The 19,458-nt window shown below is 40.9% G+C and overlaps 1 long non-coding RNA gene across 1 annotated transcript; it reads left to right on the forward strand.

Moving 5' to 3' along the window:
- The first annotated feature begins 2,136 nt into the window (after positions 1–2,136).
- LOC148847300 (uncharacterized) lies at positions 2,137–3,393 on the forward strand. The gene is made up of 2 exons (XR_016101265.1): positions 2,137–2,554; positions 2,652–3,393. It is a non-coding gene; the product is annotated as an uncharacterized LOC148847300 (long non-coding RNA).
- Positions 3,394–19,458: the final 16,065 nt, after the last annotated feature.

Raw genomic sequence — 19,458 nt, forward strand, 5'->3', positions numbered from 1 at the left:
CCTAAGAGGTCGTGAAGCTTCGTGAATCACGTCCTAGTGATCGCAGTGGAAAGCTTATGCGTTGCCTCATGGTGGTATGTTCCTGACCATCCTGTCGTATTCATTCTAATCTTCATTCTAGACTTATTTTCCTTTTTCTCTTTTGTAGGCAAAGACTCTGGCGCACTCCTTGTTGGGTTAGGCTGAGGGAAGTTTGGCGAGGGCCCAAGCTGTTGAGAAGAAAGTGGTGGAGTACAAGTCCCCAATTGAGCAGGTTGTCCATCTCATCGGTGACCTGAAGGATGAACTCATGGTGGAAAGGAGCCACACTGCAGGCCTGATGAGGGAGGTTGAGAAGCTAACTAAGGAGCTTGAGGTCAAGGACTAGAAGTTGCAAGAGAAAGAAGTCAAGCTCACCGATAAATAGTTAAAGTTTCTCAATGACGTCCATGCTGCTGAGGTCTGTGTAGTTGAAGAATTTAAGACTTCGCCCGACTACTTGAAGGAAAGGGAGGAGTTCTGGTCCGACGATTTTCGTCAGGGATTCAAGTGGTGCCGGATGCTAGTGGCCTCAATGTGCCCAAGGTTCGACCTCAACAAATTAAAGTCCTTGGGGTGCACGAACGGGATGATGGATCAGGTCAATCAAGAGCTTGACTCTAAGGAGGAGGAGGAGGAGGAGGTTAATGTGGTCGGAGTATAGGGCGTGGAGGCAGACGAACTCCATAATGTCCGACTTTCTTGCCTCTTTTCTTGGACCCCCCATGTATATACATTGTATGTCGAGTCTCCGAACTCAACTTCCAAACTAATTCTAGTGTGTCCGCCTTCACCGTGGGCCAGTAGTAACCTTGTCATAGCGTTTTCTAGGTGAATGCCCTTCCTGCAAGTGTCCTTCGCACCTTCGTGGGTCTCACATAGCACATGATTTGACTGCCACTTTGTGAAATACATAAAAAAAAATGAAGTTTTTTCATAAATTTCTTTCACAAAACTCAAAAAATGAATATTGGTTGAAACACTTCAAAAATATTAGAAAAACAAAAAAAAAAAAAAAAAAGTGATGGCAAAATGCCTCTTGAGAAGGAACAATGATACGAAACACATCCTTGTTGATTAGCTTGTCGGAAGAACTTTGACCTATCAATGAGAGGCTTCTAACGGAGACACAGCACGCGGGGTAATTGCGTAAAAATGCAGCCCCGGAGATCTTTAAAGGAGATTAAGTCAGGCAGATGGGCCCGGCCCATTATATGGACCAAGGCCAACCATGACCGATCTGACTTCTTCTTGATACTTCATATAGTCTATCAAGGATTAAAATTTATGATTCTATAGGATGTATCATATTCGTATCCATATTCATGGATATAAGATATGAGTCATGCACATCAACACAATATGCCTTCTTATCAAGCTGTATTCCACCATATCAGTGGATACAATTCGATATTTACTGATATGGAAGCATATCTATGTCTAGTTTGACAATATTATATATTGATTGCTTTTGCCTTATTTTTCAGCTTTAATAAAAATTTAAAATATATATAACTATAAAAATTGAAATAAATAATTTAATGTTTATTTTTTCAAAAAATATTAATAAAAATAATATATTTCATCTATCTTAAAATGATTTGTATACTTTATTTTAAAATGAAAACATAGTTATTATTTGAAAAATAGTTATTATATAAAAATACTAAATAAATAAATTTTTCTAACAAAATTATTGGAAAATAGAAAGTTATAATAATAAAAACTAAAATAAATAGTTTAAGAATTAATTTCCCCAAAAATTTAATAAAAACTAAAAAAAATATAAACAATTTATTTTATCTACATTAAATGATTTATATGTTTTATTTTAAAATTATATGTTAAAAATGAAAACATATTTTATTATTTAAAAAAGAGTTATTATTTATATGAAAAATACTAAATTAATAAATATTCCAAAAAATAATAAAAATTGAAATAGAGTGATAATTATTGTAGTTTGAATGTTCTAGAGTTTGGTATGTTGATCGTAATGTTTCTCTTCCTATAAGCCTATAACTAGAAATATTCATTTATTATATGTTTATATCTTATTCATAGATAATTCAACTTTTAATTTAATGTTATTAATGTATATATTTTTGTGATTTGTATGCATTCATGTGATAGTGATGTGACCGCTGTTGAAGAAGCTGGTTGCTGCTACTGCTTTCAATGTTGCGCTCATTCGCTGATTGTGAAATTGTGATAGCTCTAAGTCTCTAACCTTTTTCACGTTGAAGATAGAAGAAGCCATTGTGATCGCGAACCTTCCTGCCTATTGTTGCTCTATTACCAGGCTTGATAGATGCATCGAATTTGACTCTCAGTTTCAGTTGATTGAACAGCGGAGGCTTCCACCTAATCCACAGGTTCTTCTTCACATGAAGGGGATGGAGAAAGATTCCTGATAGCTGCATAAAAATGTAAGGCAAATTAGGCAATACAAAGACTGACTCGATCTGAGTTGCACTTCTTATGTTGGAAAACGCGAATTCAGGCCGTTTCCATAGAGGACTGAGGACCAAATAAGGTATGCAATTCTCTCTACATCCCAGATCGAGTTAGACTCTTTAATCCCAGTTAGCCGATTAATAATGATGCCTTCATTTTCCTCTTGGCTCAACTAGAGATTGGCTTACAAGGTTCCACACTTGTTTTGCACCGTGCAATGCTTGAAAATATGTTCCACTGGCTCCCCCATTTCCTGCCATATCGAACATGATGGGTCCATGTTCCATTTTGTGTCCTTCGACCTCATTTTGGTGGGTACTTTTCCCATGGTTAAAAACCAGAGGAATAACTTAATTTGGGTTGGATTTTCAGCTTGCGTATATAAATTTTGATGGCAATTCACTGCGGGTAGAGAGTGGATAGGAAAAGTGAATAAGAAATTTGGACTCGAATTTTTTATCTTCATCTTGATGTGTAATGTTCATCCAAATGGCTGATTTTATTGTAAAACGACGCATCTGAAATAGGCCCCCGCCGCATCCTATTCCTATTATCTTGATTTGTATTTGGGATGTAAATGCCCATTATTTTGTTTAGGATACCAGATGAGATGAAGTGATGAACTCGTGAGCTTCGTCAAGGTCCGCTACTTTCTAAAGGGGTTGTTCGATAACAGCTTAAGTGTCTGCTGAACTGAATGGCTTTTCGCTTTTTCTTTTTAGTAAATGATTTTTCATTGATTTAGGCTCAGTTTGGAAAGAGTACAAATGCAAATACGTAGAATGTAAAATCTTATATTTTGTATTATTTTTCATATATTTTCACTGTATATATTTGCATTTGCACTCCTTCTAAACTGAGTGTAGATTGTGACCTCCTATACCGTTGATTAATATGACCCCTAAAAATTTTATAATATGATCATTTTGTTTACTAAAAGACAAAATAATATGTCATTCGGTTCGGCCATTATCGAATGGCCCAGTAGGTCTAGTTTGAAAATCATGAAGAACTTTATTCTATAACCAATCAGAGATGGAATTCTGGACTATGAGGCGGAAAGGGGTTTATTGATATTCTTCAAATTGTTATAGCCTTGTAGGCTGTTATTATCAGTATTATTAGGTCCAGGCCTTTTTATAAGGTAGAGACTGGGCAAAACATTTTAGAGGAAGTTGAGATCTTAATGTAATCTACTGGCCAAGATAAGATTACCAAACTAAGCCTGTTTGGGCATTTTTTTAATTGAAAGAAAAAAAAATCAAATTCTCAGCTCTACATTATAAAATGAGGAAACCAGCAACAACATAATAATGTATGGTAATAATGTGCATTGAAGAAGTGAACACATGGGAAATCTAGAAATGGACATTCTGGGTTGACCAGAGCATGTACATCTATACAAGCAGCCTAATTGAGTCAATTGAGAAACCTTTTTTTTTCTCATATGCTTGTGAATGTGTTTGATTTTTGGGAAGGGAGTGTGAGTCTGCAATAAATAAATTGAGGTTTAATAATTGAACCACTACTTCAAATACAATTATGAAGTTTAAATATTGACATGTACATTTGAACAGTACTGCATCTCAGTTTGTATCATTTGTCTCTGGGTTAACTGCATGTAATAAGAAATTAAATAGAACATGCTATTCATGTTTTATCTTCATAATATAAGGAGATTCCAAGTGTCTCACTCATGGTCTTAAGTACTGCTTACTTCAAATTACGTTCCAAAGTAGAGAGTACAAATGGTTTTCTTGACAGGTGATATCTGACATGCACTGAGCTATGGTAATTATCCCAAAGAAAACATCCAATGCTTATTCGCAACACCAGTGCTCTTCACAGAGAATAATATCCATCAAAATGCATGGACCTAAACCATCCTCATTAGGTACTAAGCATGCTGGAAATTGATGATTGTCATCAATTCCATTGTCATGCCATCTCCCAAATTTTATTTTGAATAGGTTTCTATATTGAGCTAATTATAGTTTAGGCTCAGTTTGGAAAGAGTACAAATACAAATACAAATATGTACAGTGCAAAATCTTGTTTATTGTATTTATAAATCTCACTTTGCACTGTACATATTTGCATTTGTACTCTTCTCAAACTAATCTTTACTTATAAATTTGTCCAGAAAGATTTTTTATTTGTTGATCAATGTAAAAGAAACTCAAACCAGTTGACCCCTGAAGAATTTTGATGTAATTCATCCATTTTGGTACCATAACCATAGACATTTATTTATTTCACAGGCTTTCTTGGATGGGATATATAATCTTTGTGTTAAAGAAAAAGACCAAATGAAAGAACATGAAACAATACTTGAAGCCTTAACCAAAAGCCTTCAAGCAATACTACATGGAGATACTTATGAGCCATCAATTTTGAAGGAATATATATTTGTATGTTTGTGTATACATGCATGCACTTGCTTAATCACAATTCCCTTGAGGTTTCATGATTAACCAGGATGCAACTTCAAAGAAACAAAAAGGCAACCTTCACATAAGCATACTAAAATGGAGGCGAGACACCTTTTTTTTTCATTGGATCAGCTAATGTCATAATGAACTTAACTTAGGACAGCTTTGTGACTACTGCATAAGAAATTTATAAGGAACAAACATATTTCATTAGGTCTTTTTTTCCCTTTTATTTCAAAGGATCAGAAAGGAGGCTCAGTAATAAGGAGTATGTTATGCATGAAGAAAAGATTACCAGGAGTATACAGCAAACAAAGACAAGACAAAAGGCTTCCAAAGAGAAGCTGGCCAAGACTTGAAGCATGGGAAAACAAAATGAAAAGAATGGACCAACAAACAAAAGGGATATACCCTCATGTACACCTAGAGATCCCAAGAATAAAAAAGAGATCTTCCTATAGCAGTACCAAGCCTTAAAGGTTGTGCAATTTCATAATCAAATTACCCGGAACAGAACCACCCAAACATGCCAAACTCAACAAAATAAAATAGAAGGATGACCAATGAACAGTGACCACCCTCACACAGCATGCCTAAAAATCCCCTTCCACTCTCCCTCTCCATCTTCCTCCTCAACCTCTACCTCTACCTCTAGAACTTCTTGAAACATCCTTTTCAATCTTTAAATTATTACCCCTACTGCCATCAACTGATTGTTCAACCAATATCCTACTCTGAAAAGCTTTCACCTTCTTAGAAGGTATTTTCTCTCTAGGCATCCTCCATGTTATCTTCTTCAGATTCTGCTAATGCTTTCAATCTATCTGTTATGGACGCATTCCTCGGGAAAAAGTATCATCGCCGCCGGCAGCAACAGGAACCTGACCCACCACCAAGAGCAGCAGTGATTCAATGATCCTCGTCCTACCCAGTTCGGCAACAACAGATTATATTAGATCATCTTGCTTGTTATTATCTTATTGTTCTTATCTTATTAGTGGATTATCATATTAGGATTAACTTATCTTATCCTTAGCAAGATAGAACTGGAAGTCTCCCTATTCAGCAAAGAGACTCCCTAAGATTAGGACTCTTGTAATCTCCTATTTAAGGAGACACCATTATTGAATGAGATATCGAATATTCAGTTAAAGAAGTGAGTTAGGAGGGTTTGGTGATCTCTTAAACAAATCACCAAGGTGCCAAGATAGGTTCATCAAGAGCACGAAGGAACAAGGGAAAACAGGAGATTTTACCCGTGGGCCGACCCGTGATGAGATCTTATTCTCGGGCACTTAACAACTTGGTATCAAAGCAAGGTGTCATGGGAGATCTGGAGCAGCTGCCATCCAAGGTCCACGACCTTGAGCACCAACTCGTGGAGACTAGTTCAAAAGTACGTGAGATCAAAGACGAGGTAAGGGAGCTACGACGTCTGATGGAGTTGTTCCTTTCTAACAAGGAAAGGAACGCGGAAGGAGGGACAGCCACTAGCGGCCGCCGACCAGATCTGTCGGATTCTTCTGGCGAACAACAGTCTATTAGCCAAGGAGCCGCAATCATCCCCAAGTACAGCAGGTTGGAATTTCTATCGCACAACGGCAACGGAGACCCCTTGGGCTAGCTGTATTGGTGAGAGTAGATTTTCGGAATTAGCGGACAGATGACCATGATAAGGTAAGTCTCGCCGCCTTTCATTTAATAGAGGAAGCACAACTTTGGTTCTATCGGTTAGAGTAAGAAGAACCCAGGCTCGGTTGGCCCCAGTTTAAGTCCTATTGCCTCCTTCGGTTCGAACCCCCACTGACCAGCAACCCCTTAGGTGAGCTGATTAACCTTAAACAGACCGGAACGATGGCAAAATACCAGTGCCAATTCCAAACCCTCCTCGCGTGGGCATCCTTCGTGCGACCGGACCTGCACGCAGCCTACGGGCGGCCTGGCGCAGCCTGTGCGCGACCTGGCGCTACCTGCGCGGCCTGCGCGCGGCTTGCATGGCCTGCACATGGCTTGCGCGGCCTGCGCGACCTGGCCGGATCAGCCTGGCACATGATCCGACCTGGCAACCCATAAGACGCCCACCGATGAACCATAACGGCATACCCCGCGAGCTCAGTAGCTCACCAAGGAGCTCGGTAGCTCACCAAAGAGCTCGCCAAGGAGCTAGGCAGCTCTCCAAGGAGCTCGCCACCAAGGAGCCAGGCAGCTCGGCAAAGCTCGCCACAAGCAGCTCGGCATAGCCCAAGGAGCTCAGCATAGCTTCCCCCGGGCAGCTTGCCACTTGTAGGGTAGTTCGGTACAGAAGGGTAGTTTGGCGTATAACAGGAAGATCTCCTGCCTGACAACCTGGCCCAAACACCGACCCGCCGACTGACACAGGCGCCGACCTAACAACCTGGCCCAAACATCGACCCGCCGACTGACACTGGCGCTGACCTGACAATCTGGCCCAGGCGCCAACCTGGCCGCCTGACACAAGCGCCATCCTGACAACCTCGAGGAGTTCACCACCGTACCCTGGTTCTGATAGGATATGACGAGTCTTACCGGTTGATGGCTTTTCACCCACCTAACCCACGAGGACACCACTATATAAGGACTCTGACCCCCAAAGCCAGGGGGGAAAGGATGGTAACCCCTACTCTCTAGCTCTCTCATTTCTCTCCAAGCTCTCTGTAATCAGAATGCTAACTTAGGCACCGAAGAGTCCCCACCGGGAAAATACCCTCGGGTCCTCTGATTCAATTCTCGCAGGTCCCTTAGCTCCCGCCACCTACAAAGGAGAGGAAATCACCTCACGTAGAGGGTAGTCGGGTTGCGCTACACCAGGGAGCTCCACCATCCTTTGAGCTACAGGCCACCTAGGAGCAGGTCAAATGAAAAGTCCACCAGGGAGTTCGCCACCAGGCAGTTCACCACCAGGGAGATCGCCACCAGGCAGTTCGCCACCAAGCAGTTCGTCATCAAGTAGCTCTCCACCAGGGAGCTCGCCACCAAGCAGTTCGTCACTAAGTAGCTCTCCACCAGGGAGCTCGCCACCAGGCAGTTCTCCACAAGGGAGTTCGCCACCAAGTAGCTCATCACCAAGAAACGTCACCACCGTGTCAAATAACGAGGTGCTTAGCCAAAAAAAATTTATACATCACAAAAACTTGGTACGGGACCAGAAACACATCAAGTGGCACCGTCTGTGGGAACACGCTACAAAAAGCTAAGTTCTCATCCTACAAAAGCTAAGTTCTCACCTTACCAAAGCTAAGTCCTCACTTTTTAGAAATTGAAGCTATCGCTTTATAGTTTACATTTTTTTATGAACTCAATGACTATGTAGGGAGCTAACAAACTAAGTAGCTCTACCAACCTTACTTTCAGTTCAGATAATGCCTCATCAGTCCTCTTTGCAAGGTCCCCCTACAAAGATGAGCTCTTCGTGGCTTCCGCGGGAGTTGGCGGCCAATAGACTACATAGGTTCCCTTATCGGTCGAGCCTTCCAAGGCTCCCGTGTGAGCTGGCGACCTAAAGTTAGTAGTACTGCCCCCAAAGGTCGAGCTCCTAGTAGCTTCTTGTAGGAGTGGGTGACCGGCATTACGAAGTTGATGCAGCACAATCATAGCTCGACACCTCACAGGCAAAGCCTACGGGCCACATTACGGCTTAAGACCCGGTCGCCTCTCCGGCACGGGCAAAGTCAAAAGAATCCCCCAAATGTGGTTACAGCCATGAACTTAGCCGACACGTTCGAGCGCAAGCTACAGCCCAGCCGCGGGACCGACAATGTGGGTCGTCCACCGAACTCATGGGCACCTCCAAAATCATCTATAGCGACACCCTCTTCGGCAGCCAGCTGGGAACTGCGATCTCACACAACCGCCACCTCTAGATCGGTGACAAGTGCAGGTAGCAACATGGCCGCTCCACCCATTAAGCGGTTGACCAGGGCAAAAATGGCAGAACGCCAAGTGAGAGGCCAATGTTTCAATTGCGATGACCTCTACTCAGCAGGACATAGGTGCAAGAGGCTTTTTTGCCTCCTAGTCGATGAGCAAGAGGAGGAAGAAGAAGATCTCGTCATATTCGAGCCGGAGATCTCCCTCCATGTGATCACCGGTATTAAAACCTCTCAGACCATGCAGTTATAGGCACAAATAGCAGGTCAACTAGTGCGTATTCTTGTCGATTCAGGGAGCACACACAACTTCACAAGTGAACATGCCGCCCTTCAGTTAAAACTACCAATGGAACTCTGACCACGACTACAGGTAGCCGTTGCGAACGGTGAAAGAGTTCACAGTCCGGGAATCTGTAAGAGTGTTCCGCTACAGGTCAATTCTGAAATATTTTTTGTTGATTTATTTGTACTCTCCTTGGATGGGTTCGATGTTATTCTTGGGGTCAAATGGTTAATTACCCTAGGCCCGATTTTGTGGGACTTCAGTGCACTCACAATGACATTCCACCTAAATGGGAAGCAAGTTTCATGGCACGGTTGCAGGGTTAAAGAGAGGACACCACAGGTCCATGCACTTCAGACAGAACTGACGACCATGGAAAGACTCATCGCCGAGTTTTCAAATATATTCCAGGAACCCAAGGGGCTCCCTCCTCCCCGAGCATGTAACCATCGAATTCCTTTGGTGGCGGGTTCAAAACCAGTCGTTGTCTGGCCTTATCGCTACCCTCACCTATAGAAGGATGAGATAGAAAAGCAATGTACAGAGATGCTGAAACAAGGGATCATACACAAGAGTCACTCTCGTTTCTCTTCGCCGGTTCTGTTGGTGGCGAAGCAGGATGGAACTTGGAGGTTCTGTATTGACTACAGGGAACTCAACGGCCGGACAATCAAGGATAAGTTCCCTATTCCCGTTGTGGATGAACTATTGGACGAGCTGCATGGTGCTTAGTACTTCTCTAAATTGGACCTCAGGTCCAGCTACTTCCAGGTTCACATGGCTCTCGATGACGTGAAAAAGGCTTCCTTTCGAACCCACCATGGCCACTTCGAATTTTTAGTCATGCCATTCAGTCTCTCCAACGCCCCATCCACATTCCAGTCATTGATGAACGAGGTATTTCAGCCCCGTCTGCGCAAATTTGTTTTAGTATTCTTTGATGACATCCTCGTCTATAGCAAATCATGGGTAGAGCATGTGCACCATCTGTAAACTGTATTTGAGCTCCTACGCCAACACAAACTCTTCCTCAAATGGTCCAAGTGCTCCTTCGGGGAGCGATAGGTTCTTTATCTCGGCCACGTCATCCACGGGCAGGGTGTGATGGTTGATAGTTCCAAAATTCAGGCTATCAAGGACTGGCCCAAGCCTCAATCAGCCAAGGCCTTACGCGGGTTCCTCGGATTAACGGGTTACTACCACAAATTTGTACAAAATTATGGACTGTTAGCGGCCCCGTTAACCAACCTGTTAAAGAAGAATTCCTTTCGGTGGGACGACGCAGCCGATGCAGCTTTTATAACACTGAGAAATGCTCTATCTTCCACCCCAGTCCTACAGTTACCAAATTTCGCTCTCGAATTTACAGTCGAGTGTGATGCCTCTGGAATGGGTATCGGGGCCGTGTTACAGCAGCAAGGGCACCCGATTGCTTTCTTCTGCCGCAGACTGGCCGATCAGCACCTGAAACTTCTGGCCTATGAGCGCGAACTAATCGGCCTAGCCTGAGCCGTCCAGCATTGGAGGTCGTATTTGTGGGGGCGGTCGTTCATTGTCAAAACTGATCATTACAGCCTCAAATACCTGTTAGAGCAATGTCTCACCACTTCCCCTCAGCAGCATTGGGTTAGCAAACTGCTCGGGTTCGATTTCCAGGTGGAATACAAGGCGGGTTCCTCAAATCGTGCAGCTGATGCCTTGTCTAGGCGAGATGAAGACGCGATGGCTCTGTGTGCAATTTCCCAACCCCGAATCTCCCTATTAAACGACATTAAGAAGGCAATGCCACAATCTTCGGAATGGTCGCTCCTGGTCCAGAAGATCCAGTTCGGCGCTGCCAACTCCAATTGGTCGCTTCACGACGGGTTGGTACTATATAAAGGCCAGGTACATCTTCTGCCTGAATCCCCGTTGATTTCCACCATCATCACTGGCGTCCATAACTCCACCCATGAAGGCGTTCAGAAGACGCTACACCGCGTCCAGGCTGATTTCCATTAGCAGGGCATGAAGACTTCTATTTGGGATTTTGTCCAAAATTGCTCCACGTGTCAACAACAAAAATGGAAAACCTGCACCCGATAGGCCTCCTTCAGCCCCTTTCGGTCCCGACACAGATCTAGGCCGACATTTCCATGGACTTCATTGAGGGACTACCCAAGGTAGGTGGCAAATCAGTCCTCTTCGTGGTAGTAGATCACTTCTCTAAGTATGCCCACTTCATCCCTTTATCACATCCTTACAGTGCCACTTCAGTTGCCTTCGCCTTCTTTACACATGTTTTCCGCTTACATTGGTTACCAAAATCATCGTCAGTGATAGGGATCCTGTTTTCACTAGCGCCTTCTAGAAGGAGTTATTCAGACTACACGGCACCACCCTGGCCTTCTCCTCAGCTTATCATCCACAGGCCGACGGTCAGACAGAGGTGGTCAACCGCACGATTGAGATGTATCTCCGTTGCTTCGTAGGGGTTCAACCGCGACAGTGGGTGGATTGCCTTCCTTGGGTTGAGTACTGTTACAACACGACCTACCATTCTTCCCTCGACATGACTCCCTTTCGCGCCGTTTATGGCCGGGACCCTCCTCGATTGCTGTCCTATGAGCCCGGTTCTACTCATTTGGAAGAAATTGATTACTCCTTACAAGAACGCGACGCCCTCCTAGCCGACGTCCACCTTCACTTACAGCAGGCCCAGCTCCGAATGAAACTCGATTATGACAAGCACCACCGGGAACTTTCGTTCGAACCAGGACAATTTGTTTGGTTAAAACTCCAGCCCTACCGACAATGCTCCTTGCGCCATAGGGCTGCCCCGAAACTGGCTCCTAAGTTCTATGGGCCCTTCAAGGTTCTATGGCGGATTGACAGTGTGGCCTACCAGCTAGAATTGCCGGAGAACAATCGGATTCATGATGTTTTCAACATCTCCTGGCTGAAACCATTTACGGGTGATCCTCTGGACCAAGTCCCCTCCCTGCCGCCCTTGAAAGATGGCAAACTTGTTCCCCGGCCTAAGGCTCTCACCCGCTCTCATTTCAATCGAGGAATTCTTGAAGTCTTGTGGAATGGGGTAGCTTACCATCGGCTGGAGCCACCTGGTTGGTAGAGTTCCAAGCCACGTATCCGGAGTTCGAGCTTGAGGACAAGCTCTTAGTCCAGGAGGGGAGTAATGTTATGGACGCATTCCTTGGGAAAAAGTATCATCGCCGCCGACAGCAACGGGAACTTAACCCACCGCCAGCAGCAGTAGTGATTCAATGATCCTCATCCTACCCAGTTCAGCAACAACAGATTAGATTAGATCATCTTGCTTGTTCTTATCTTATTCTATTGTTCTTATCTTATCTTATTAGTGGATTATCATATTAGGATTAACTTATCTTATCCTTAGCAAGATAGAACTATAAGTCTCCCTATTCAGCAAGGAGACTCCCTAAGATTAGGACTCTTGTAATCTCCTATTTAAGGAGACACCATTATTGAATGAGATATCGAATATTCAGTTAAAGAAGTGAGTTAGGAGGGTTTGGTGATCTCTTGAACAAATCACCAAGGTGCCAAGATATGTTCATCAAGAGCAGGAAGGAACAAGGGAAAACAAGAGGTTTTCCTCATGGACCAACCCGTGACGAGATCCTATTCTCGGGCCCTTAACAATTTGGTATCAGAGCAAGGCGTCATGGGAGATCTGGAGTAGCTGCCATCCAAGGTCCATGACCTCGGGCACCAACTCGTGGAAACCAGTTCAGAAGTATGTGAGATCAAAGACGAGGTAAGGGAGCTACGACGTGAGATCAAAGACAAGGTAAGGGAGCTACGATGTGAGATCAAAGACGAGGTAAGGGAGACTAGTTCAAAAAGTATGTCATAGGGAAGCATTGTAAATTGCTAGTTGGAGAAGAAGAGAGATTGGGGGGGGGGGGGGGGAGAGAGAGAGGACTTTGGAAGTCCACCACCGTTGCAACCATGGTTTTTAAAATCGAAGCGGTCAGGGGTCCGGTTACCGGTTCAAATGGTCCAACCGTTTGACCCGAACGATTTTTCTATTTTTATAATTTATGTTTTTTTTTTACATTTTTCTATTATAAAATTTTCTATTTTTTATTTATTTGCAATTTCTGTGCTTTTCTATAATTTTTGATGGTTTTTCTACAATTGTTATTTTTTAATTTTGTTTTTCAATTTCTATAGTTTCTAAATTTTGAAAATAAGTTTTTATTTTGTGTGCAATTTCTATATTTTTTTGTTTTTATGTATTTATATTTGAAAATATTTTTTGAACTTTTTCCTTTTTTTCATATCTAAATATTAAAATATATCTATATATTTTATATATGTATATATTTATATTTTTCTATGAAGGTTAAAATGGTAATATATTAACAGTTGTTAGTCTCTTTAATGTCAAGTTAGTGATATGGTGAGTTTTAGACATTTTAAAAAGTTGTGGTGAGTTTAGGAGAAATACTGAAAACTTATGGTGAGTTTTTGACAATTTCCCAAAAAAAAATGATGATTTGGTCAATGACCCTGCGGCCCACTCAATTGATCCTTGGACCATCTGATGCAACCAGCTAGTCATTATTCAATCATTAATCTTTTTTTTTTCTGTATTTTAACTTTTTCCATTATTGAAACCAATAATTCTCATTTGTCACACTTATTTATATTTAATATTAAATATATGTCTAATTTTTTTACAATTTTTTTTTTTTGTATTTCATGTAATTTTGTGTATCTTTAACTTTTTATTATTTATTTATGACACCTCAGATTGATCTATGGTTGAATTACTAACGTAGAGGGATGAAAAAATAATTCCATTTTAGGATTGATTTTTTAAAACACTGCTTGGATGTATCTTATAATGTGAGGTTTTAGATAATTTGCCTCTCCCCGTGCACAACACTTGGTGAAACGAATTGAATTGAACTTGAATTTATGAATATTTAGTTGAATTAAACTTGAATATAAATATATTTTAGTCAAACCTCCTTGGAAGATCAGACATGTTATAGAAGATTGCATATTCATCCTTTGTAGAACCCCTTATGGCTCGGTTCGTTGGGTTCAACGTTCTTCTGATCAAGCGGCTCACAAGTTGGCCAAACAGGCTTTATTAATTCCTCGTCTACAATTTTTACTTGAAACTATATCTTCTAACTGTAATCCGAGCAGCTTTCTTAGTGAAATCCGGCCGTCAATTACCTGTTGATTGGCCTAGTTGTCTTAAAAAAAAGAAAAAAGAAAGAAAGAAATTTAGCTCAGCTTGGATAGAATGCACCCATGACTCTGGCATTTTTCTCTAACCACAACACCAACTCCAATCTAAAGAGTAAAGAGATCTTCCGCATCAAAACCCAATACTACAATTTGTTTTGGGGGATAGAAACAAATCTTGATCCCTCTAGAAACATCCAAATGATGAGTTTGATGGGGTCACCTAATTATGCTCATTGTATTTATGAGAGATCATTGTTTATTCGTCACTTTTGAATTTTACATATCCGTGTCCCCACCAGTCCACCATCTTCTGGCCTCATTCTAACTACTACTACTAATATAATAATAAATAAAAGACCAAATGTTTTACTAATAGAACACAACTTCAAAGATATATATCGTACGATCAATCCTGGATTCATCGAACATTACCAATAATACCGTCGGCTTTTCTAGTCCCACCAGCACGTCTGCCAATTAGTTTACATGGAGTTGAGTTTTAAATTTCTCTTGCGTAAGCAAGCAATTTAAAAGTATTGCTTAAAAGATTATATTATAGTTTTGGGGTGTTTGGTATAAGTGGAATTGTGCTGATATTGCATTTTGGATTGGTGAGAAATATACGTATTGCCATGCTATATATGTCTGTTATTTCAATTAGAAAAATACATATGTAAGAAACATCAAATTTGATGTTTTAAGTTTTTTATTTCAATAGCCACAAGCCCATCACTATCAAAAAGATACAGGGGACATAGCCCGCTTTGCCCCAAGCCCAAAGTACAAGGAACACTCTCTAAACTCTCAGAAAACAAAAAAAAAAAAAAAACACATTACATGTACCTAGGAATTGGTAAATCAGAGTTATTTTCGTGAATTAAAAATCTACCTTGTATAGATATTTGATTGATTGAGTAAAAATAGGCATTTGAGGAACTGTCTATTCCAAAATTCACAAGATAATCTACCACATGATTAGCCTATCTGTAAATATGATTAAAGGAAATCCTAAGCCGGGCCGCCAACTGGGAAATTTCTTGAACTTGGTAATACACACTCCAAAGAGTCATCAAATCTGATGAATTTAGGAGGCTCACTAAGACCATGTTATCACTCAGTCAAAATATTATTCAAATTGAGATTTGAGAATAGTTGAAAACCATCTAGAAGAGCTTTAACTTCTGCTTCGAAGGAGGTACAATGTTCGTAGAAACAAGAAAAGCCAACAATGAAATTTCCTTTGCAATCTCAAACACCCAAACCTGAGTTGCCTCTACATTCTCCATCAGTATTAATTTTAGTATAGTTTTGTGCTGGATAGGTTTCCAAATTATCCATTTAATACATCTCGAAGGGACATTTTTAATAGGAATTTGAAGGCAAGTGGCCCAAGAGGTGTTATGATCAGCAACACTAGGCCATGGTGCCATATTATTTAGTTGGCTAAGCCAACATTTTATTCGAATAATAACTTGGTTCGCAAAGATAGCCTTTCCCTTATGAACTCTCCATACCTCTCAACCCATATTTCCCACAGAATAATAGAAGGAACCAATCTTAAAATCTAATTTCATTGACTATGTCCTTCGTATAAACTCCACCAATTTTTAACCCGGTCCCGAATATGTTGTGATCTGTAAATATGAATGTCAAGCGTATTAGCAAAGTAACTCTATCATTTTGAAGCTAGAATCCCCGTATACAAGAGGTGATCAAAAGTTTCCTGTTTGAAGGATTTGCAACATCTACATTTTGACGTCATAAACACTTAATGAATCAATTTTTGGTGATGTATCGATTTTTTGTGCTAAGTACCTTATCATTTGGTCTGAGCTGGGGGCAGATTAGGTGTCGAGTTAATTGGGCCGAGCTGGGCAGGTTAGATGCCGAGTTGGGCAAGTTAGGTGCCGAACTGACTGGGCCGAGCTAGGCAAGTTAGGTGACGAGCTGGCTAGAGTGCCAAGCTGCCTATTAGTTGCCAAAATGACCAGAGGGTCGAGCTGCCTATTAATCGCCGAGTTGACTAGAGGGCCGAGCTGGATAGGTTGTTGAGGTTCGTAGTTCTTTAGAGACCTGTAAGGAATCAATGTCAGAGGACCTAGGGTGGCTAACTTGGCGATGTCGCTTCGATGCTTAAGTCAGTACTCTCATAGTAGATTGCGAGCTAAAAATCACAAAGTATGAGAACTAGAATATGCTCACTTGTTCCCCCAATGCCATTGGGGTTGGTGCCTTTATATAGGCATTGTTTGGCGTGGGCTTCACGCACCGTATCCGAGATTTCCGTGAGGTCGTCTAAGTGGTCCGAGATTCCCGGAGGTAACCGCCATGCACGTGACGACATGCTGTTACTTTCTTACATCTTTTGATCAGGGATCCCTTGCTTTTTCTTAACAACAACCACTAATTTTGTTGAAAACAAGGGCTTCTAAAATTTATGAAGGACTCTTTCTTTCTGATATGGATTTTTTTGTCTATTAAAATTTGCCACATGAAAAGCACAAGCATGGTTCAAAATATCAATGCATATTGTGTTGAATCATAGATAGCAGTTCTTTGGGTCATCTAGATGCTAAATGTTGAAACTTAGGGGTTTTTATATGGTTTAAACATTAATATCCATTTGAGAATAATCAAACTATTCTGAGGTAGAGTGCAGTCTAAAAATCCCCTTTTTTCTTAAGGGTATCGATTTTTGAAAATTCTGAGCACATGATCTTTGCATATTCAAAGGTATAAATCATGACGGAAAGAGGGTGGTGCATGTGATCCTTACATTCTAGAGTGCTTTCGGTCTATGAATTAAGCCTAAGGCTACTGATATTTTTGGTGTGAAAGAAAAGCTGAGTAGTTGATTCTAGTAAGTTGAAATTGTTATTTGGGCTCATTCATTTATCGGTAAATAAGAGGGGGAAGTTGGTTGATGGGAATCTCTTTCTCATTGAGTAATTTTCTAGTGTTCTTTTTGAATGAAATGGGGCCCCACGGTAAAGATAATTTCATCTATTTGGATAAATAAATATCTCTCCGATGGATAAATAATTTTCTCATTGATCAAATTTACAATGTTCTTTTTGCATTAAAGGGGCCTCACGATAAAGATAGATTCATTTATCTAGGTAAATACCCATGTTCAACCACATATTTCTCAATTATTTAGTTGCACTAGAAATAATGTGGAAACTATCCTACAGATGGTTGGGTCCTACATGTTCAACCACATATTTCTCAATTATTTAGGTTTATTTTTGAAGTTAGAAAACACTTAGAAAATCTACTAGATGTACAATTTGTTTTCTTATTTATAAGTACATATAATTTACCATCACCCGGATTGTGACGAGGACATTAAAGAAAAACCATATGGAGGAATCCAGACCGGGACACCTCTGCAATGGTACATGAACACTTCATCAAAACGATGAAAGGCTCATACACTTGCAATGAGCACACCAAGCCACATAAGACATGCAATGGGCATAAAATGCCTTATAGGATGTGTGATGAATATAGAGGGCCACCCAAAGACATGTGATGAACAATGAATGTCACCGGAGATTGGTAATGGATGCAAGATGACATCACATATCCAAAACAAACCTAACACGGTGACAGTATCATGCAACGAGCACAATGTGCCATCCGATACCAGTGATGGGTATATAATGATATTGCAACTCTATGATAAACTCAATACACTATCATCATCTTGCGATAAGTATAAAATATCAACTCACTCCATGGTGAACAATAAACAAAGCCAAAGCCAACAATATATGTTCATAGGCAACTTGCACTCCGCACAATCATGGAAAGCCATGGCAAAATGCTTCAAATATGTCTTATAAAGACATTCTAATACGTCAACCAATCGAAAGTCCTAGCATGTGGCTGCAAGAAAACCCATGAAGGGGTGGCTGCAAGAAAACTCTATCTCTAGAGAGTCTCATTAGACACATGACCAAACATTAATGGAGTTCGCTTGATAACTGACATGAAGATAAATATCCATTTTTCTAATAGGGAAAGGTCTATTTTGGGGTCTTCCCCTAATAGCCTCATTATCCCGTTTATAAAAATAGAACCATTATCCTCCACATTAAAGCCTTAGGAACAATAAAAGAATATGCAAACCTGGATTGATCAATGCCTAACTCCATTGAAAAAAAAATCAAGGAGCATGCATATAAACAACCACTTAGGAATCTACAAAATAGGATAGATCAGCTCATTGGACAAGAAAAGCACGAAAGAATAATCCTTAATAGGCTGCATTTAGTTGCAAAAATGATGACTATACATTTTGGTTTTTTTATTTTTGCTTTTAAATTGATTTTGTCACATTTGTATGTGAGAAATAAAATGAAATAACCTCCACTTTCAATGAAAGAGAATGGAGGTAAGATGGATGTTATTAGAGTGAAGTAAGATGCAAGATGATGCAATTCCCATGAGGAAGATAAATTTTGCATCCGTTCCTTGGATGAAATGTTCTCACTCCCAATAAAGGAAAAATAGAAAAAATACAAAATTTGCATTAATTAGAAATGCAAATCATAATTACAAATAAATAATAACGAACCGAAGGGGGTTCCGATTTTACACACAACCAAAAGCTTATAATACTTCCAAAATAAAAAAATAATTAGGCTCGGAGAAAGTCCAAAGCTAGCTTTTCTTTGTTTATTTTTCTCAAGACTCCCCCGTTATTAATAGTTAATAATCCCCCCTCATTTTAATATTACAGCCGGAGCCGGGTAATTATGAACACTGTTTCTGTTTCCCGCACGGCCGTGCCTCCCGAGTCTCTCTGACTGTTAATCTGTTACCGATACGTTTCGTTTTCGTCTGGATTCGACTACGTCATCCGTCTCATTAAAATATAACCGAATATACGCATTTCCTACACGCCTCGTGTAGGTAAGGGGACCCAGATAATAAATAGCACGTGACAGCTTGGCTCCAGGCTCGGATTGGGTTAACGTCGAACAGATTCTTCACTTTTCACGTGGTACTAGGCCACGTGTATAAAGTTCTCCTTTTAAGCTGCTCGTAAAGGAATGTACTGGACCGTGTAGAGAACAATTGACGAGTTGGGATCTGCTCTCATTTAACGCGCCTCACACCGATTTCACAGTCACATCCCACT

This window comes from Nelumbo lutea, chromosome 6 (genome assembly GCF_056320005.1).
Source record: "Nelumbo lutea isolate HS-2025 chromosome 6, American lotus-T2T, whole genome shotgun sequence".
NCBI classification, from domain to species: domain Eukaryota; kingdom Viridiplantae; phylum Streptophyta; class Magnoliopsida; order Proteales; family Nelumbonaceae; genus Nelumbo; species Nelumbo lutea.